Source organism: Mus caroli, unplaced genomic scaffold (assembly GCF_978045245.1).
Source record: "Mus caroli unplaced genomic scaffold, Mus_caroli_1 scaffold_11, whole genome shotgun sequence".
Classification (NCBI taxonomy): Eukaryota; Metazoa; Chordata; class Mammalia; order Rodentia; family Muridae; genus Mus; species Mus caroli.
This window is the reverse complement of record NW_028227266.1, coordinates 51200225-51220972: the sequence shown is the minus strand read 5'-3', so window position 1 is coordinate 51220972 and position 20748 is coordinate 51200225. Positions and strand designations below refer to the sequence as shown.

At 39.5% G+C, this 20748-nt stretch overlaps 1 protein-coding gene across 1 annotated transcript in view; it reads left to right on the top strand.

Moving 5' to 3' along the window:
- Ddx10 (DEAD-box helicase 10) overlaps nt 1-20748 on the top strand; it is a 160893-nt gene that overhangs the window by 49482 nt on the left and 90663 nt on the right. The gene's annotated exons all lie outside the window — the stretch shown is intronic.

Here is a 20748-nt window from a genome sequence, read left to right as displayed (position 1 = left end):
AGGATTGTCACATTCTCTCTGTAGTGTGTGTGTGTGTGTGTGTGTGTGTGTGTGTGTGTGGTGTGCTTACACACATGCATTTTTCTTTCTTTGATGTGTGGTGAGGCCTTTGTTTATAGTTTGGTTGATGATACAAGAGCATAAATGTTACAGGAATACCTGGAAGTAGGAGAGTATATAAGGGCCTATGAAGACAGGACTTAAGATTAAAAAGGATTTTGCTAATCATTGTAGTTATAAGAACTTTTAAGGAAGGGAATGTCATCATGAACAAGGAGAGACTTGAAGATAGAAATGTATTATGTTATGATTGAAAGCTAGCTTGGTTGTTAGTTGTGCCAGAGATTGCAGTGTATCAGTTTAACTTGACAGGTTCGTAAGTGTCACTTACCTTTTTATCTATAAAGTCATTTACAATAGATCAGTCTAGTCCATGTTTAAATGATTAATAGCAGATGGCTTCTTTTTTATGTGCAGAGTGATCATTTATTTGATAGTAATTCCTAGATTGTCTAGAATTATTAGCGGAGTGATAAGTGCAAGTTCAGCTGAATTGGCAAAGTGCAGTGGTTGCTGAGACCTACGTCTTATATGTTTTTGAGGAATTTTGACATGGTTACTTATTTCCCATTTTAAGAGTGTAAATCAGGGCGATAGTAAGGAATGTAAGAAACATGGCAGAGAAATGCCATATTTTTAGATTGAGGATTTTGGAAGCAAAATGTTTTGTGGCTTCTCTTTGAGCATTGCTTTTAATTTCTGTGGAGATTTTTTTACCTGTTAATATCTCTGGCACAATTCCACTCTTCATTCTTTTTATTCCTACTATTTTTTTTCTTACTCTGTCCTTTGGGTTGTTAATTCAGTACCCAATGGACCGCATTCAAGTCTGTCCCCCAAAATAGCTATCAAAATAATTTTAAACAGTTCATATGTACTGGTAATGAATTTCCTCTTGCTTAATACATTATAATCTTCAAGTTACTGATTTGTGGATTTGTTGCAGTTGATACCATGCTTATCAGTCTTTCTATGGGTTGCTAAGCATGGGTTTTTCTGGGCATACTGAGTTCACCACTGTACTTCATAGACCAGTTAGCACACACAGTAGGATTGAAGAAACATTTGCATAGTAACTTCAGATATGTCTAAAGAGTGAGCAAAAGTAAGCAGATTTTAAAGGGCAAACAAAAAATTCAAGAAAGAGGACTGGAGAGATGGTTCAGCAGTTCAGAGTACTCTCTGCTCTTCCAGAGGATCCCTAAATGCACTCCCAGCACCACATGGTGGCTCGCAGCTGTCTGTAACTCTAGTTCCTTGGCATCTTACGCCAACTTCTGGAACCCGTGGGCACTGTGAAGAACACACAAGCATGCGGGAAAAACAATCATCCACATGAAATAAAAAAAAAAAAAAAAAAAAAAAAAAAAGAAAGTGTTTGAGAAAGGGCTAGCATAGGGTAGGGTAGCTTTCCTGTGTGACTAGCCTGGTTCTGCATCATTGTGACACACACTCCTTAGATGTTTGAATTGTTTTACATTTAAAATGAAAGAAAACCTTGTTTATTTTTGGTGGTTGTTTTGAGGAGTGTACAGTGAACAAGCTTGCTAGAGAATGAGCCAGACTTCTGGAAGAGCCACAGAGAATGAAAAGCTCCCAATCATGGTAGAAAAAACTTCAACTTTGTTTTGACAGCAAATGATAGAGAAGCTGATTAAAAAGTCAGAAGACATACAAAGGCATTGTGAATCCGGGCCATGTTATCAACTACTTTGGCCTAATTGGTAATGGAGAACAACATAGCCAATAACTGCAGAGTGCTCAATTTTGGCTTGTATGATATAGTTTTGATGCACTGTGTATATGATGTTATCCAAATGGTCAAGGAATAAAGCAGTGGGTCATTAAAGACATTTCAAAACACTTTAAAGGGTTGAATATGTCAGCAGTGTGTACTACATTATAGTTGAATTGAAATAGAAACCAATAGAACATATTCAGAAGCCTAAAATATCAGGAAATTGTGTCTTTCTAAGGTTTTAAAACAGTGCTATTGCTAAATATCTTTTTTGGCCTCTTAGCCGATATATAACAATATTAACAAAGTGGTCGTTAATATTAATAAGAAGTAGAATACGTTACATATGGATTATTGAAATTCATGTGTAGATATTTTTGAAGGCTAGCAGTAAAAATTATCCTTATGCACTATATGTCAATACTGATTTATTATACTTGTGTTAATTTTTCTGCGGAAACATCAGCAAATATCTATTCATCCCAGGTAGGGTACTATTGAGAGAGGCACACAATGTTTCGGTGAGCCACTGAGTTTACTGGGTTTCCTCCCATGTATCTTCATCATTGAAAGCTCTCACTCCAGCATAGGTGTCAATCTACCATCAGCTGCATAGATTGAACCCTCCTTTAACCTTCTACCTTTGACATATTCTAACACTTCCAGAGACAGCACATAGCTGGACAGAATTCTGTACAGCTGAGGTATAGGAAGAGAGTGACTATAATATCAGGTGAGGTGATAGTGACATTTCCCCATCTCCTTTGAGAGAAGTGGAGTTAACCACAGCTGCTTTGATTAAGGTGTTCATGGTTGGACAATGCTCTGGCAATGTGACTATTTCTGATGGGAGTCACTAAAGGGATGGAAATCGCTTTGGTATTTAGTTCATGTGCTCTAGCTTATTGACAGGTCTGTGTTTTATAAAATAAAAACTTAAAGTGTTTTTGGTAGTTGAAGGTTATAGACTGACTCCCTTATTCTTCAAAAAGTGAAGATTTAAGTTTTCAATTAAATTCTTTGTATTCTGTCCTCACACTTTTTAGAGATGTTGCTGCTGTCCTATAAAGGCCAGCACATGCAAGACACTATAAAGTAAATTCAGTGAATCATATTTAATGTATAAAATTCTGTTAATGACATTCTTCACAAAAGAGTTCATATCAGAACTTGAGTATTTAATCATTTAAAGAATGTAGCATTTCAACTAGTTCAATTTTATTGAAACAGTCAGAACTGCTCTTGCAAGATTATTATTATAGTAACCATTTATATTTTTGTGGAACGTCTCATTGGTAAGAAAATAAGGTAAAACAAATTTTGAGAAGTGTAGTTTGCTGAAAGTTTACATAGAACCTTTCATTTACTATATTGTGTAATTCTGTTAATATTGTTTAAAAATGATTTCGGTCTTGGACTTGTAATTTATTTTTAAAAGATTGATTAGGTCCAGTTATGTTTAAATCTTACATTTTCAAAATCTTTATCAAGTACAGCTGTTTCTGTGAAAGTTATAATTGATGAAAAGCCATATTAAGATTCTATTATGAAGGAGTCCAGTTTAGAGGGTCACTTATTTACTTATTTTTCTCTTGGGAAACAATTATGAAAGCTAAACTCAAAGATCTTTTGTTTCAGTATTTTTAGCAATGAATGATGCTGTAGGAGCTTGTTTCATCTTTCATTATGGCAGGCATAGTTCAAACTGAAAGTCATATAGTTGCTTATATTATACTGAAAGACTCCAAGACTCCCAAAGGGAGACACCCACTCAAGCCTCGGGGCAGCCGCGCACCCAAGAAGACGCTGAGACCGAACTTAAGATGTATAGAGAGTAAGATTTAATACAGCAACGACAAGAAAGCACATAAAAAGCACATATACCAGATATCTGGGGTCGAAACTCATGCAGCCAGCAAGGTGCAGAGGAGATTCGGCAATTGGCCCAGACTTGTCACAGGCCTTTATAGGAGAAGGGTAAGGGGAAAAGTACAAGTTTTACGTCACCAAGGTGTTCTGCCAAGGGGCTTTACATAACCAAGGGGTCGTGTCCTATATTTTGGCAATGTACTTGATCTATTGGAACATTCTGGGGTAGTACCAGGAGGCCCCTATTTCAAAAATGTTCCTGGCATAGTCTTTAGTTGGGAGGGGTTGGACTGAGTTCGTTCCAGGAGACCCTTATCTCAGAAATGCTCCTGGAACCGTTCTCATTTGGGAGGGGGTCGGACTCTGGGGTGAAGAGTTCAAGAATGTACTCTGAGGTAAAAAGTTCAGGTGTGTTCCGGGAACAATCTCTAGATGGGAGGGGTAAGAGAACTCAGGAAAAGTTCAGGTGTCCAGTAATTTTCCTCTTTCATTCCCCCCTTCTTTTAGTAAATAATTCTAATCTTAGAATTTCAGAAGTCTATATTTTTATGCGGAGAATACTGCATTTACCCTATTTTAACATGGGAACAAAAACAGAATAAGAAGTATTAGTAAACAGAACTAGGCAGGGGCCCTTTTAGCGAGGCTTGAGGGTCTGGGCATGATGCAGGTGCACGTAGATCAGATCTCTGGCTGGAACTGGTGAGATGTCCTTGGGGCACCCAGCTCGTTCACTGTCTCGGCTGTTGGGATCCCTGGCGCGATGTCGTCCGCGTACTCAGTCCAATCTTTTCCAGTTGTGACCAGACCACCTGCAAGCCTTTTAACTTAGCATACAGATCATTATTAAAACAACATAGGTTTAAACACATCATTTGAGACTATGATGGGCATAGGAGTTTCATAAAGGATCTTAAAAAGAGTAAAACTGAATCAAGAAATAGGGCATAGGGAAGGAACACCAAGTCTGTGCCAGTCTCCACGATTAATTTTGTCAAGGTCTGTCTTAGAGTTTTAAACTAATTTTTATCTATCCTGAGCTCTGAGGTCTATACACACAATGTAATTTTTATTTGACCTCTAAATGCTTGGCCACACCCTGACTTACCTGGGCAACAAAGCAGGGCTATTATCTGACACTATTGCTTTTGGCACTCTGAACCTTGAAAAAATTTTCTTTAATAATCTTCTTGATGACTATGTGAGCAGTCTCATTTATCTATATTGAGAACGTCTTTTTCTGCAAATGTCAACAGCTTTCTTTGTCTGTATATTGTTCCATACAGTGGCAAAAGCATACCTGCTGTCAGTGTAGACTTTTTTCTTTGTCATTTATAAAGCTTGTATCAAAACCACAAATTCAGCTTTCTGGGCTGAAGTCTCTTTAGGGAGGCTGCTGGCCTAGATCACCTGCTTTTTGTCCACTGCTGCACTGCTGTCCCCGCCTTCCGCTTACCTTTAACCATGAGGCTACTGCCATCCGTGTACCAGTTTAAACTTTCAGGCCAAGGCTGATTTGATCTTTACCTGCTGAGGTAAGTAGCCCCCTCTGTTGGTAGATGGTCCCATGGATATGAGCTGCTTTCCATCTACTACTGCTGCTCCTGTGACAAAGCTGCTGCCATCTGTGTACCAGGCAGGCACACCTGGCCAAGGCTGATCAGTCAGATCTCTCCTTGTTCCAGTTTTTTCAGCCAGGACATCAGCACATTGATGTACAGGAGTGGAGTCGTCCGCCAAGGGGAGGTGGCAGGATTGAGGATGGCAGGTGGAGCAAAAGTCACTCAATTATTCAGCAACAAATTCTGGTAGTGGGTATAGTCACATGCTGACCCAGAGTAAGCTTGTCAGGGCCCCAGAGTCTGAGTCAAAACTCCGCGGGCTACTCCAGCCCGCTCATCAACATATAGGGTAAAAGGCTCAGTCAAATCTGGCAAGGCCAGGGCGGGGGCTGCAAGCAAGGCTGCCTTTATGCTGTCAAAGGCTTTTTAGTGTTCCTCAGTCCAGGTGAATGGGACTTTTTCTTTAGTCCAGAGTCTGCAAAAGCCCACCGTTCCCAGAAACTCACGTACTTGGCGCGGGGTGGTGGGGGTTGGGATCAGCATCACAGTCTTTTTTCTTGGCTTCGGTGAGCCACCGCTTTCCGTCGTTTTGGCACCTCGGTACGACATAACTGAGCTTTTTTAGCTGATACCCGATACCCCAACTCACCCAGTTCATTCAGGAGCTTCTAGGAGGGCCAGAATTTTTTCTTTGTTTTAATGTCTCTGCCTTCAGCCAACCGCAAGGCTTGGGTTAGTGCCAAGAGTTCAGCCTTCTGAGCCGAAGTTCCTTCTGCCAGAATGTCAGAGCAATGATGAGTAGGTGAAGACTCAGCAGGTTAGCAGGGGAAGCGAAGGTCACTTGTTCTGTCAACAAAAAGCTCTAATAATGTGTCCATCAGTCAGGGAAACAATTGGATCATGTGTCCCTGACCAAAAGCCACTATGTGCAGACAAGCAGGCCATCTCTCAGTCACCAGGTCTAATTTTTTCAAGTGCCACAGGTCTTTTAGGGTCCCAATTTCTGAGTAAGAACCTCTTTGGCAATACTTTTGTTCTCAGTCACATTTAGGAGTCCCAAAGTTGGGGACAACATTAGGGCAGTCTCAATAGCGTCTAAGGCCATCCAAGGTTGTTCTTTATTTCTTATACGAAGGGCTGTTTATCTTTTTAATTCAGCAAAACCTGGAATCCACAGTTTGCAAAGACCTGTAGTGTCCAGGGACCTTTTAAACTTGCTTTGCATTGGTCAGTGGAGGAATATGAAAACACAGTCTCTTTTTAGCTGCATCAACAGGTAGGCTACCAGTCTCTTTTAAGGACTCAGCTTCTGTGTTAGCACCCCTTCTGTTATCTCTTTACTTTTAGCCACGAACAGGTGAAGGGTTTTGTCATGAGGGGGGCTCCTCTTCTTCTTGTTAGGACAGTAAACACTTTGATCTTTAGCCAAAGGCTTTTGTTGCCAGGTACTAAGCTTTCTAGTTTCCCTGACGTTTGTGACCAGCATTTTTTACAGATCATTTCTAAGTGCTAGTATTATTAGCAAGTGTCACTTTACTAGGTTCTAGTCTTTGTCATTTATCTCTCTTTGCTCCTGTTTCTTAGCTGCAATGGAGATCTCCTATAATGTCTCTCTTTCTATCTATATATATCTCTTTCTTGTCTTTGCTTACTTTGAATGTTATCTAATTATTACATCTATATTCTGTCACTTAACTTTTTTCATATTTTACCTCTTTTTACTGTTAGGTCAGATTGTCGGGGCACTTTCTAGTCCCACAGAGACGAGAACTCATCAGAGCCTGGCAGTTAGACCCGTAGGTGCTCCTTACCTTGTATGTCTCCCTCACCGGAGCTTAAAACAGACTTACTGCCAGCAACTCAGGGCAGTGCCTGAGAAGAGAAAACACATGGGGCAGAGAAGGGAGTGCAGTTCTCACATCTAGCTACACCAGACCACTGATATTTCAAAATGAACACAATTTTTTCTGTTTACAAGAGACAGGATACAGGGGACAGGAGAATGAGCCTCTCTCCCACCCAGGAGGCAGGCAAAGGCTGAAAACAGATCCTTTGATGTGAAGAGCCCAGCGCCGAGTCTCCGCCGGAATGCGGTGTAAACTCCTGGGAGTGGCAAACAAACGCTGGCAGGCAGAGGCAGCAATTTAACTATTTAACTACCTGATAGACACCTGGTGCTCTCTGCACTGCACTGTCTTTGGGGAGGGAGCACGCAGCCAGGCAGGCACAAGGGAGTGCGGGTAGACTCTGGGGGGGGGGGGCAAAGGAGGGACGGCGGCTGTAGTCGGCCCCTCCCCAGCTGTGGCAAGCTTCACGGCCACTCCGGGAGGGACCGGCATGCCGCCGCACTCACCACCAGCTTCTCACAACTCGCTCGCAGGGCACAGACAGCCTCTGCTGCTGCTGTGTCTGCAGAACTCAGAACCTCAGCACCACTGCTGCAGCTCTGGATCTCAGAGCTCTTTTGAGCAGCCTGGGGAGGACCGGCCTGGTGGTTTTTTTTCCTTTTTTAAAACCATTGCTGACAAATTCTGTCCTGACGTCAGTCCAAGTCTACAGTCGACAAAGGGTTAACACACACACACACACACACACACACACACACACACACACACACAGTCTTGTCACGTGACACAACCAGCCAAACGCCACTTTCTGACGGGGTCGGATTCCACATTGACTCCCTTTTTCTGACGGGGTCGGAACTCCACATCCACTCCCGCTCTGGCAGAGAGAACACTCTCTCTCTCCTTCACTCTGCCAGGCAACAGCCAGGTCTTTTTGACTGTTCTGTACCCTGGGCACTCCTTCCAGGGTCTCCCTTGGAACATCTTTTTGGGGTGCAGACTGTGAGGCCATAGACAGTCGTCCTCTCACAGCCACTGCCAGAATAAACCCACAATCTCAGAATACACAAATGCAGCAGTTCCACACCTACACACCCAGCAGATTGTCCCATTTCTAGAATAATAGCAGACACAACAAGAGCAGACACGAGACTGGACAGACAAAGAGAAAACCAAAGCACGAGGTGGGACTCGAACCCACGATCTCGCAACCCGAGGCACGAGGTGGGACTCGAACCCACGATCTCGCGACCTGAAGCACGAGGTGGGACTCGAACCCACGATCTCGCACAGATTGAGACCCATCCGGTCTCCAGAGGGGTCCACTAAGCGTCCTTAGTCCTCCCCTTGTCCTCCTGGGACGTCTCCCAGGGCGCACAGACGGTGGACACCTGGACACGTCTGTCCTTATCCACAGCCCTCGCTCCTACCCGGAACGCGGTCTCACTGTGCACATTGCACACTGAGCGTCTGCAAAACCGAAACTGCGATCGCACCAGATACAGAATAGCCTTCCTGGCCTCCAGAAACTAACAGAACACAGACACCAGACCAAAGCAGAACAGTAAATCTTACTTCTGAGTGGGTCCAGGACTTCTGGGTAGTCGCGCTGATTCCCGGCCAATGCACCAAATGAAAGACTCCAAGACTCCCAAAGGGAGACACCCACTCAAGCCTCAGGGCAGCCGCGCACCCAAGAAGACGCTGAGACCGAACTTAAGATGTATAGAGAGTAAGATTTAATACAGCAACGACAAGAAAGCACATAAAAAGCACATATACCAGATATCTGGGGTCGAAACTCATGCAGCCAGCAAGGTGCAGAGGAGATTCGGCAATTGGCCCAGACTTGTCACAGGCCTTTATAGGAGAAGGGTAAGGGGAAAAGTACAAGTTTTACGTCACCAAGGTGTTCTGCCAAGGGGCTTTACATAACCAAGGGGTCGTGTCCTATATTTTGGCAATGTACTTGATCTATTGGAACATTCTGGGGTAGTACTAGGAGGCCCCTATCTCAAAAATTTTCCTGGCATAGTCTTTAGTTGGGAGGGGTTGGACTGAGTTCGTTCCAGGAGACCCTTATCTCAGAAATGCTCCTGGAACCGTTCTCATTTGGGAGGGGGTCGGACTCTGGGGTGAAGAGTTCAAGAATGTACTCTGAGGTAAAAAGTTCAGGTGTGTTCCGGGAACAATCTCTAGATGGGAGGGGTAAGAGAACTCAGGAAAAGTTCAGGTGTCCAGTAATTTTCCTCTTTCAATACTTACATTAAAAGTTTGCTTTCCAACTGTATAAATACAAAACCAATGACAGATGTGAATACCAAATTTTCTAATAATTTGCTAAAATATGTTGAGTTGCATCTGTTGAGATATCTCAGAAGGTAAAATGCTTGTCCCACTTTTGTTGTCCTGTAACTTACACATGGATGCACTGGGACGGGCATATACATCCATAATGGATAAATAAATGTTTTAAGATTTTTTTTTTAATTTCAAGTTTTTAAAAAATGATTTATTTTATTATTTTATGCATATGTATTTTGCTTGCATGTATGTGATCTTTGGTTATATAATGAGTTTGAGACTAGCCTGGGCTACATAAAATCCATTCATCACCTGACTGGCCGACAACTGACCAACCAGCCCTCCTACTCGAAGGTGCAAATTATTAAAATTTTTGGAAACAAAATAGATGGGTAAGAGTCTACATTAGAGTGGTAACATTTGAAGCTTGAGAAGGGTAATAAGTCAAGGTATATTACACAGTTAGCCACAAGAAAGAGTTGGATCTTGTTTATAACTGCTAACCTAGGAAATCTGTGTCACAGATAACAAACCGTATTCCCCGTTATAACCCTTTTATGTGGTAACCAGGAGAGTAGCCAGAGTGTCAGAAAGGGTTGAATTTTCATAGACACTTTGGTTGTTTGTTTTTCAGACTGAGGTCTTACTGTGTAGCTTGGCTGGCCTGAAACTTACTATGTAGATCAGGCTGACCTCAAACTCAAAAAGATCTGCCTACCTCTTCCTCTGGAGTGCTGGGGTTAAAGTTGTGGGTCACCATGCCTGGCCCACACACATATTTTTTACTCAGTTGAGTTACTCTTATGTTTTCTGATTTTAGACATCGATTTTTTTTTTTTTTTTTTTTTTTGGGTGTTGGCCAGATACCAGGGACTCCTGGATAACAATGGGTGTTGCTGATTAGGAATAAATGTGAGGCAGAAGCAAATGTAGGCTGTGCAGCAATCCTGGTATTTCTGTTCTGGGGCCATGTGGCAGGAGTGGTGCTGCTGGTTTCCTTTGGGATTTATAAATTCCCACAGGTGTTAGGAAAGCTACAAGCTTGTTAGTTAACACCAAACCAAATGAGTTTTAACAATATAATTAAAAACATACAAATTCTTACTGTATATAGATGGAAGTATTTATTGTAGAGAAAGTCCACAACATTTCTTAGGTCTTCTTAGTGATGTTGTATAATTTATGTAGGAATTATTACATTTTATAGTATAATTGAAATATTAAAATATGTTTTTGGTTGTGAGTTAGCCTTGGGTCAGCAAACTGTTATACATCCTTGAGACAAATTAGTTTGGTTGGAACACAGCCATTCTCGGTTTGGCTAATGATTCTTTTTAGACTTCAGCAGTGGTTGACTAGGTAAGACAAAGACCCCATGGTCTATAATGCCTAAAATACTATTTTTCTCTTTACAGTTTTATTTATTTATTTGCACTTATTTGAGCTAATATAGCTTTTAGATCTTTATGAGGAATTTTCTTTTTTGTCCCATTATGGCTTTTCAGGTTATTACATGGAGAAGCTTATTTTTATGAGACAATATAGGGAAATAGTTAATGTTGACTTGGGAGTAAAATGTCAAGAGTTTAGATCTTAACTCAGCTATTTATAAACTATGACTTCTAAGAAATACTGCCTTTTAGATTGGTAAGAGGGACTAATGATAACACTAGCCCAAAGGATTGTTCAGAGAGTTAAATAACTATACTTGACAAATACTAGCTGTTTTCAGTTTAGGGTTTTTGTTATGTTCTGTCTTGTTTTTGTTTAATTCTGAAGTGAAGGAAAACTATTTCAAGCCCTATTTCATGGGAAGCCTCCCCCCCACCCCACACACACTTAGCTTCAAGCTATGCTGATTATCTTTTTTGTATCCCTATAGTTTTCTGCTTTAAATGTGTTTGTTGAAATAATAGGATTGGTAATTTACAGTAAGCTTTATTGAATGTGATTTGTGTTAATTGAATTTTTTAAAAAGTATGTTGACTTGGCAATAATTCTACCAGAGAGTGTTTATTATAATGTTCATAGAATCCTGGATGGTGTTTATGTAGAAGCTATATCAGTGCACATATAGTCTAACATACATGTAAATGTCAAATTCACTGAGATCAAAACATATTCTTCAACTGCATTCATCAGATTACAATCATAATGAAATCTTACATTAATAATTGTGAGAATGAGGACTTTTGGGATAGCATTGGAAATGTAATTGAGGAAAATATGTAATAAAAAAAATAATTGTGAGAATGAGCACACAGGATAGGTTAGAGATCATTTTAAATTGGTCCTGTGTTTTTACTGGGTTCTTTATTCCAGTGCTGTGTATTTAGGTTTTTATATGTAGTTGGATTTGTCTGTTGGGTTTAAGATACAGACTTTACTTGATCTTTGTTTTACATAGTACTAAGTTTGTAAATTGGTTCCTGAATCATCTTTATGGGTCTGCTATTCTAGTAGTACACTGTGAATTTTTTTTTCCCAGTATTCAGGTTGGCCTTCTTATAGAGGCCTCCATCAGTGAAGCCTGGCTAAAGCATGGTCATGTCCTCAAGTTGCAGAATATTTATCCACATAGTCTTTCTTCATGGATTCTAATGACTACTCCCCCCCACCCCCCATCTTACAGTGAAGAAAATGTGATTATGTTTTAGTAAATTACAGTGAATATCTACTCTGTCTTGGTTTCTCCAATTTTCTTGTTCTTACTTGAAAGATGACTAAATTGTAAAGTCATTGCTTACCATGTCCAACTGTTCACAAGTGCTGTAACTCTAGCTCCCAGGGAATCTGGTAAGCTCTTCTGGCCTTTCTGGTGTACACACACACACATACACACACACACACACACACACCCCACACACAGACACAGAAGACATATGCACATATAAAATAAATAAAATCTTAAAACAAATTTTATCTGCTTTAAGAGAGTATTTGATAGAATACTCTCTTGTACTTCCTCACATACTCAGACGCACATTCAATGATCTTTCTTGATAGATGAAACAGTTTTGGACAAGTACAGCAAATGTAGAGCATTTGATTGTAGCCAGGGGATGTGCTGAACTTTCTGTGAAGTAGTTCATTCCATGGTGGGCAGAGAAGGCAGCTGAAGAAGATGTTGTGTTGAGCGAGGGGTGTGATCTTTTAAAGCTTGTAGTCTGTTTATCTCAGGTAAATAACAGCATCCTAATTTCAGTATATGTCTCTCTTGTCTTTCTCTCTTCAAAGACTTCCTCACTTTCTGTCTTCTGTCTCTTTTCCTATCTATATAAAAGATGTTACACCTCCTAAGATTCATGTTCTATGTCAGAATGTCTGATTTATAAAAACTCAGTTGTTCCTCTATCTATTTGTATGAATTACATCTGTTAATTATAATTTTGTGCACTTATTTGGGTAAAATATTTACTGATAACCATGTTTTTTTCAGTTGGAGACTATTTTGGGATTTGGTGGCAGATGTATGTACTTGGCACTTTTCATCATGATAATTTGCATATTTGTCAAGGCTCTTAGGTCTAGTTGCCAATAGTTTTGTGGCCTACTGTGCCCCTCAATTTTTTTAAAGGGTATTTAGCTTTGTTAATACCAGCCTTAACATTTTTGCTGTCTTGGAGCTGGAGAGATGGTACAGCAGTTAAGGGTGCTTCCTGCTCTCCTAGAGGACCTGAGTTCAGTTCACAGCACCATGTCAGACTGTTCACAAGTGCTGTAACTCTAGCTCCCAGGGAATCTGGTAAGCTCTTCTGGCTTTTCTGGTGTATACACACACACACACACACACACACACACACACACACCCCACACACAGACACAGAAGACATATGCACATATAAAATAAATAAAATCTTAAAACAAATTTTATCTGCTTTAATAATGCAGTTTCTCTTGTCTTGTGATCCTGTTTTGATTTGACTAAACTCATTAGTGCTACTCCCAGAACTATGTCTTCTTAGAAACTGCCATTCTCCCAACTCTCTTTTTTGTTATTAATACTTCTTATCTTCACGAAGAAACCATTATTTAAAAAGAAAACTTAGTCAATGTATAATTGCACATTTATAAGGTATAATTTAATATTTTAATGTATGTACCTAATATATTGTAGTGAAGGAGGGTAGTTACACTAGCTACATTTCATCATCTGAATATTTCTGACACCCCTCCCCCTTTCTTTCTTTTTTTTTTTCTTTTCTTCCCTCCCCCTTCCCCCTTGAGTCACCCACCACTGCCCCTTCCATTGACTTTGTGGACGTGCTTCCCCAGGTTGGTCTCCACTCACTGCAGGAGAACCGCATGGTCTAAGAGTTTCCATTTTAACCATTTCTAAGCATACAGTTCAGTGGCATTGTGTGTGTTCATGAATCCAACCAAATCCACTCTCCATCCCCCAAACAGAAGCTGAGCTGAGGGGCACGTGACAACCCCAACCCCAAGACAGGGAGCAAATGACATCCATGTTTTCTTATAATTGTCAGGGGGCTTTATTATCTTTTTTTTTTTTTTTTTAATGGTGGAAGAAAACCCTGTTAATTTATTGAATCGTTTTGTTTTTTTTTTTACATTTTATTAGGTATTTTCATCATTTATATTTCCAATGCTATCCCAAAAGTCCCCCATGCCCTCCCCCCACTCTGCCCCTCCCACTTCTTTGTTTCTTTCTTACCCTTGTAATTACTCTATTTCATGACTTTTTCCTGATCATCTGTTAGTTTCAGTCTTCTTCCTATGCTCTGCTTTCTTTGTTGTGTGTATATTTCTTCAAACCCCAGCCACAATCAGTACACTTAGTTATATTGTATTGTTGCCTTTCTGCTCTATATTCTTAGCAGGCTTCAGCCAGGTTTAATTGGACTGTCCACCTTCCTTGTGTTTATGCATGCTTACCACACTGTGCTCCTCACTGCTACTGCTGCTTTTTACACAACGTGACCGCATCAAATTGTTATTATTTCTTAGTTCCCTGTCCCATCACTGCTAGGAGTAATGTATACCATTTTCTAAATCAACTAGATTCATTGTGGCTAGTGGTGGATAACGTAGTGAATGGACATGTAGAACAAGTTCATGTCAGTGACTATTTAAGATTTTTGATGATGTTTGTTTCATTTTAAAAATTTATACTATCAATTTATAAGGGTCTTAAATACCATAAGTAAATGCATATCAAGTATTGAAATAAGCTTAGATAAGTTTTTGGTTTTGTAAAATATTAGGCTGGGGTAAGTGCAGTAATAGGAATATATTTGTTTTCTGCGGTTCCTGTAGTAATGACATAAAGGAAGTAAGAACTTACTATTTCACTTTTTCCTAGGCCAGAGGATTAACGAAAACTCACATGGCTAAAAGCAAAGGATCAGCAGTACTGAACTTTCTGTGGGGAGTGGGTGGGCCATTTTCTTATTCTTTTTTAGCCACCAGATGCTCTCTGCTAACCTGTAGCACAGGTGTGCCCAGAGGCTCTTGTTCCAAGTGAAGCTAAATTCTTTCAAGTAATAGTAACATTAACCACTACAGATTTCACCAGTGCTGTGCCTTCTTTCTTTAATGGACAGAGCCATTCACTGAAATTTGTTGAAAATGATCAGGAGTAGAAAATTGAATAACCAAAGTAATTGATTCACTAAAGGTGTGTTATTGTACTTCTAGTTATCTAACATAATCATTTTTATATCTGCTACTTACCACAGCATGTTCAATTAAACAAATGGTAGAAATAAAAAGTATGAAATGAAAAGTTTCCAAATGTTTCCCATTTCGTTTTACTATGGCATATAATATGATTTCAAAGAACTTGGTTAGTTTTTTACATTCTCTTTTCATAATTAGGAGATGCTGTGAACATCTGTCAAAGAAATAGATCCAGTGAGCCACTGGATCTCTTCAACTTCACTGAGTACTAAAGCAGGGATGCTTTTCAGGAATTCTATGTTTTAGATCTGTTCTATATTCATGTCCTTCTCTTTCTTTTGGAGAAAAATATTCTGGAGGTAACCTTTCTTTTTGTGGTCTGAGACAGTTTCTTTTGCTTGGGAGTAACTGTTAGAACTGGAATCATGTTTTTGATCTTCTGATTCTAACCTAAGTGGCTGTTAATGCCCACTATCTTCCATTAAACAACTGGCTTGGTGAGCCGGCCTCTGCATTGTTGTGTTGTTTTGTTTCTGATGAGAGCTCCTTGTTAGGTGGAACATTTGCAAAAACTGTGGACCATGGATTATCAAGATGAGGATTGTAGAGAGAGTCAAGTATAAGTTGAGACCTGTTGTCTTTGTAAGACATTTCAGCAGCTCTAGTGGTGGTGGTCCTGCTCTAGCTTATGTACTTTTGACTTCTGCCATTTGGGGTAGGAATAATACTGAGGAAGCATAAGAAGTGAGAAGACATTGACTGCACAGAGATCTATACATACAAATTCGCTGCAATATATATTTGGTAAAAGCATAATGTAGAAACCATGAGAGATGTACTATGAATAGTAAAAAAAAATACATCATTAAGTAAATCTATATGGCATTTTCAGCAGTAATATATTAAAAGTCAAAGTTTGAGTTAGTACACTCATTAAAAGTTAGCATTATTGACATTTATTATTCACTGGTCCTTCTGAGTTGCCTTTCTAGCAGTTGGATTAGAATAATAGTCCTTTTGGATTGAACTTACTGTTCTTGATTTTCTTAAATTATTTAAAAAAAATGAAGGCCTACATATATTAAGATGAAAAATTATCAGCAAGTCATAGCTGGCAGGGCTTTGGACTGTCCCAGTAGTATACACGGGTAATGGTTCATTCACTCAGTCTGAGTAATTTACTGAATCTCTAACTATTGAGAGCATTAATACTGCAGCCTACCAGGTGTGAGTCAGAGGTAACCTTTCTTTAACCATTTGTTCCAAACGCTTAATGATTTGCCATAATCATTTCATAAAAGATATTATAACGCTCTACTAAGAGCAAACAACTTGACCTTATTTTAAGCATTAGACATATTCATCCAAAGTTAAAGAAAGGAACATTTTGTGCATTAAAAACATTTTACTTTTGAGTTTTATTACAAGTGCTGCAGTAGTAGGAAAAGTTTTCACCAAGTAACTACTAAAATAAATCTTAACAATACACTTCGGGGATTTTAATGGTTTGAAATATGTGGGCATCTTAATTCTCCAATACTCTTTACATGAAAGTATTTCATCCAGTAGGAATCTGTGTTCTACCTAGAAAAATGCCCAAATATGTCAAAATGAAAGTTAATTATTAGTGAATCCTTACTTCCTAGCCAATTTCAAATAAATTGGGGTATTTTGATTGATTGATGCATTATTCCAAGAGTAATTTTCTAGCTATGCTTCAAATATGGATTAAAACATTTCTCCTTTTTAATACCATGTGCTTCTCTCTTTACATCTTTATATAAAATAATGAAGAGTTAAATTTAGTGTCAGAATTGTATGCGTGGCTTCTAGAGAGAACAGTGGAAGCAATCATAGTTACTGAATAATTTAAGGTTTCAAAAAACCTTTTTCTAAGAAGTTAGAAAAAACGGCAAGAAGTGTATTTTTTATAAAGGGTATAACGTAAATTCTGACAGTAGGATCTGTCAAGCTAGTTTAGATCTTTGGTAAAACTTGTGGAGTTTGTGAACCAGATGTGATCAGCATGGGTGAGGAAAAGGAGTGAACACTAGTTCCCATTGCAAGCTACTTTAACTCTCCACCACGACATTTTCTGAATAGGAGATTGCCAGATTAGGAATTCCAGAGGCTATGTGAAGTGTTTCCTGGGTTCCTCTTTTAACACATACTGCCAGTGTGATTTTTGGCAGTAGGATGAAAAAAAAAAAAAAAAAAACCAAAAAACTCACAAATTCTAAAAGCAGTGTTTTCTTCTAACCCTGTGTATATATATATATAAATAAATCTGATGGTAAGAAGTCCATAATCCTTTATGAGGCCTTGATCAGATTTTCTTTTTGGACAAAGTCAGCTCATGTAGCCCAAGTTGGCCTTTGACTCAAGGTTGTTACCCTTCAACCTCGGCCTCTGGAGTGCTGGGATCACAGGTGCATACCATCATGCCTGATATGTTTCCAAACTTTAACTTGTTTTTATCAATCGAAAATTTTATATAGTATATTTAGATCATCCATCCCTACTCTTCCTCCAGCTCCTCACAGATCCATCCACCTCCTTATTGACTTATTTTCCCCCATCCTTTCCAACTTTTTAAAAATATAGCACATCAAATCTTACCTGTGTTGTCCATATATTTGTGTGTGTGTGGGGCCATTCTCTGGAGTATGGTTGATCTACCAGGGTCAGACCCTTACAAAAACCCCGATTCTTTGACCCCTAGGACACTATCAACTCTCCATAGTTCTTCAGTTACGCGTGGGGGCTCCTTCTACCATGCTAGAATATTGATTGTCAGGCAACACAGCTGTTGTGACTTTATGAGTGTGTCAGTCTTGTCATGTTCATAAGACATTGTTTTGTTCCAGTTCTCCCCAACCCCTGGCTTTTAACAATCTTTTTTCTTCCCTTCCACAGTATTTCCCAAATCTTGGGGGAGGGGTTTATATAGATGTCACATTTGTGGCTGAACCTTTCCTCCTGTTAAGTGGACCTTAAGTCTAACTAGACACGTGTTTGTTACTGCTAAGATGGATGTCAGCATTGTACCTTTAGGGCTATCTTGCTGTACTGGTCATTGTTATAGTTCATTGTTGTCACAGCTAGATAGGATTATTGATTGCTTCACTTCCTTGGCAGTTTACATAGTATGTCTTGGTATTATGAAAGCTAGACTATAGGAAGGAGGCTTTCTGGATTTTGAATATATTAGTTTTTTCCAGCTTTCTAAAAGATACTTCTAAAATATCTTTCTAAAAGATATTTCTAAAATAATTGAGTTATCAGGTGAGACAGATCCCATGTCTTAAGTATGCAGTGCCTTTAGGGTTGAGCAGTTGAAGATAGGTGCCTATTGTTGAACACATCAGAATTGTTTTCATATATATAAAATATGTGTCTCTGCCTTCATGTTACATAATAAATATTTTGTCATTTTCGTGGAAGTATTTGTTGATATGGTTCATAATAAGGCTTTTTTCTTTCCTTTTTAGAGAACTGACATTATTCAGAGTGTTCCTTATATATTGACAGTAGGTTCTGCTGGTTTTCTTTCTTTGAATATAAAATAATCTGATTCCCATATTTTTGATTCATGCCTCAAAGAAATTCTAGTCACAATACAACTGGTATATGTCAACCTTTTTTCCTTAAACTTGATCATTTTTCTTTTTTAATTTTATGTTTTGTTCTTAAAAAAAATAGTTGTAGTCCTAATTATTTTTAAACAGACTACTCTATAATACTTAGCTGGGTAACTAATACAAATTTAGTGGCCTTATATCTGACTGTGACTTGCGGAGTATTTAAGTTAAAAGATTCAAAGGAGAGTCAGTATTTCTTTTTCTGATTTCATTTTGTTGCATTCACATTAGAATGGGCACTGTAGATGTACTAAGGTTGATGCTGTCTGAGGGAGGGTAGTGTTACTGCTCTCTTAATTTCATAGGCTTCTTAAATGATCACTCTCACTTGGGCTTTGTCTGTTTACTTCTACTAATGTCAGGAAGATTCATAGCACATACACTTTTTCCCTCCCAAAACTATCTAAAAGATACTTGTAAAATAATCAAGTTATCAGGTGTGATGGCTTGTATATGCTTGGGCCATACCTACCAATAGAATAATTAAAAAGTACATTTAGTCCAACCCCCAAAGACCTCATAGTCCATAGCAGTCTCAACAATGTTAAAAGTCCAAAGTTCAAAGTCTCTTCTGGGATTCATCCAGTCACTTAACTGTAATCCCCAAAGCAAGACAGGAAACCAGCTGAGCAAATTCCAAATTCACCACTTCTATGTCTGATGTCAAAGTGGTCTTTAGATCTCCAACTCCTTTTTCATGTTTGTTGATTGCAACAAACTTCTTTCTCCTAGGTTGGTTCAGCTCTCTGTTAGCAGCTTTCCTCAGCAGATATCCCACGGCTCTGGTATCCCTAACATCTTGGGGTCTCTTCAGCTTCACAGTTTCTTGTTCTAATGTCTAAGATCCACACATGATATTCTGGGCTCCTCCAAAGGGCTTACACAACTTCTTCAACTCTGCCCTCTGTAGCACTCAAGGTTCTGGTTGACTCCACTGTACTGCTGCTGTTTTTGGTGATCATTCCATGGCACTGGCATCTCCTATACACTGGGGTTTTCTGCTGCAACTAGACTTCAACAATAGCCTCTCATAGGCTCTCTTCATTTAATTGGGGCTGGCTTACAGGTTCAGTGGTTCAGTCCATTATCATCAAGGCAAGAACATGGCAGCATCCAGGCAGGAATGGTGCAGGAGGAGATGAGAGTTCTACTTTTTTTTTTTTTTTTTTTAAAAAGACAGGGTTTCTCTGTATAGCCCTGGCTGTCCTGGAACTCACTCTGTAGACCAGGCTGGCCACGAACTCAGAAATCCGCCTGCCTCTGCCTCTGCCTCCCAAGTGCTGGGATTAAAGGCGTGCGCCACCATGTCCGGCTTTTATGCTGTTTTGTTTTGTTTTGTTTTGTTTTTGTTTTTTCGAGATGGCTGCTAGGAGAAGACTGGCTTCCAGGCAACTAGGACCAGGGTCTTAAATCCCAGTGATACATCTACTACAACAAGGTCACACCCACTCCAACAAGGCCATACCTCCTAATAGTGCCATTCCCGGGCCCAAGCATATACAAGCCATCACACCTGATAACTTGATTATTTTACAAGTATCTTTTAGGTAGTTTTGGGAGGGAAAAACAACCCTATGGAGGCCAGGGAGTGGAATGGGATGCTTGGCCCAGGGAGTGGCATTATTAGGAGGTGTGGCCTTGCTGGAAAAGGTGTTGTCACCTTTGGTGTGGTCTTTAAGACCCTCATCCTAGCTGCCTAGGAACCAGTCTTCTGCTAGCAGCTTTCAGATGAAGATGTAGCACTCTTAGCTCCTCCTGCATCATGCCTGCCTGGATGCTGCCATACTCTTGCCTTGATAATGGACTGAACCTCTGAACCTGTAAGACAACCCCAATTAAATGTTGTTTTTATAAAAGTTGCTTTGGTCATGGTGTCTCTTCAAAGTATTAAAACCCTAACTAAGGCATTAGGTAAGACATCTATGGTCACAGGGATGTTGGGAATGACTTAATGTCTGAAAGTTAGTGTGTGTTATGTACTATATTACTAAGTACCATGGTCTTTCATATCGAAGGTTTTAGGCAACTTTTAAATATGTGCTAGAAAATTTTGTGTTTTAAAACAATCTTATAGTTACTCTATGCTA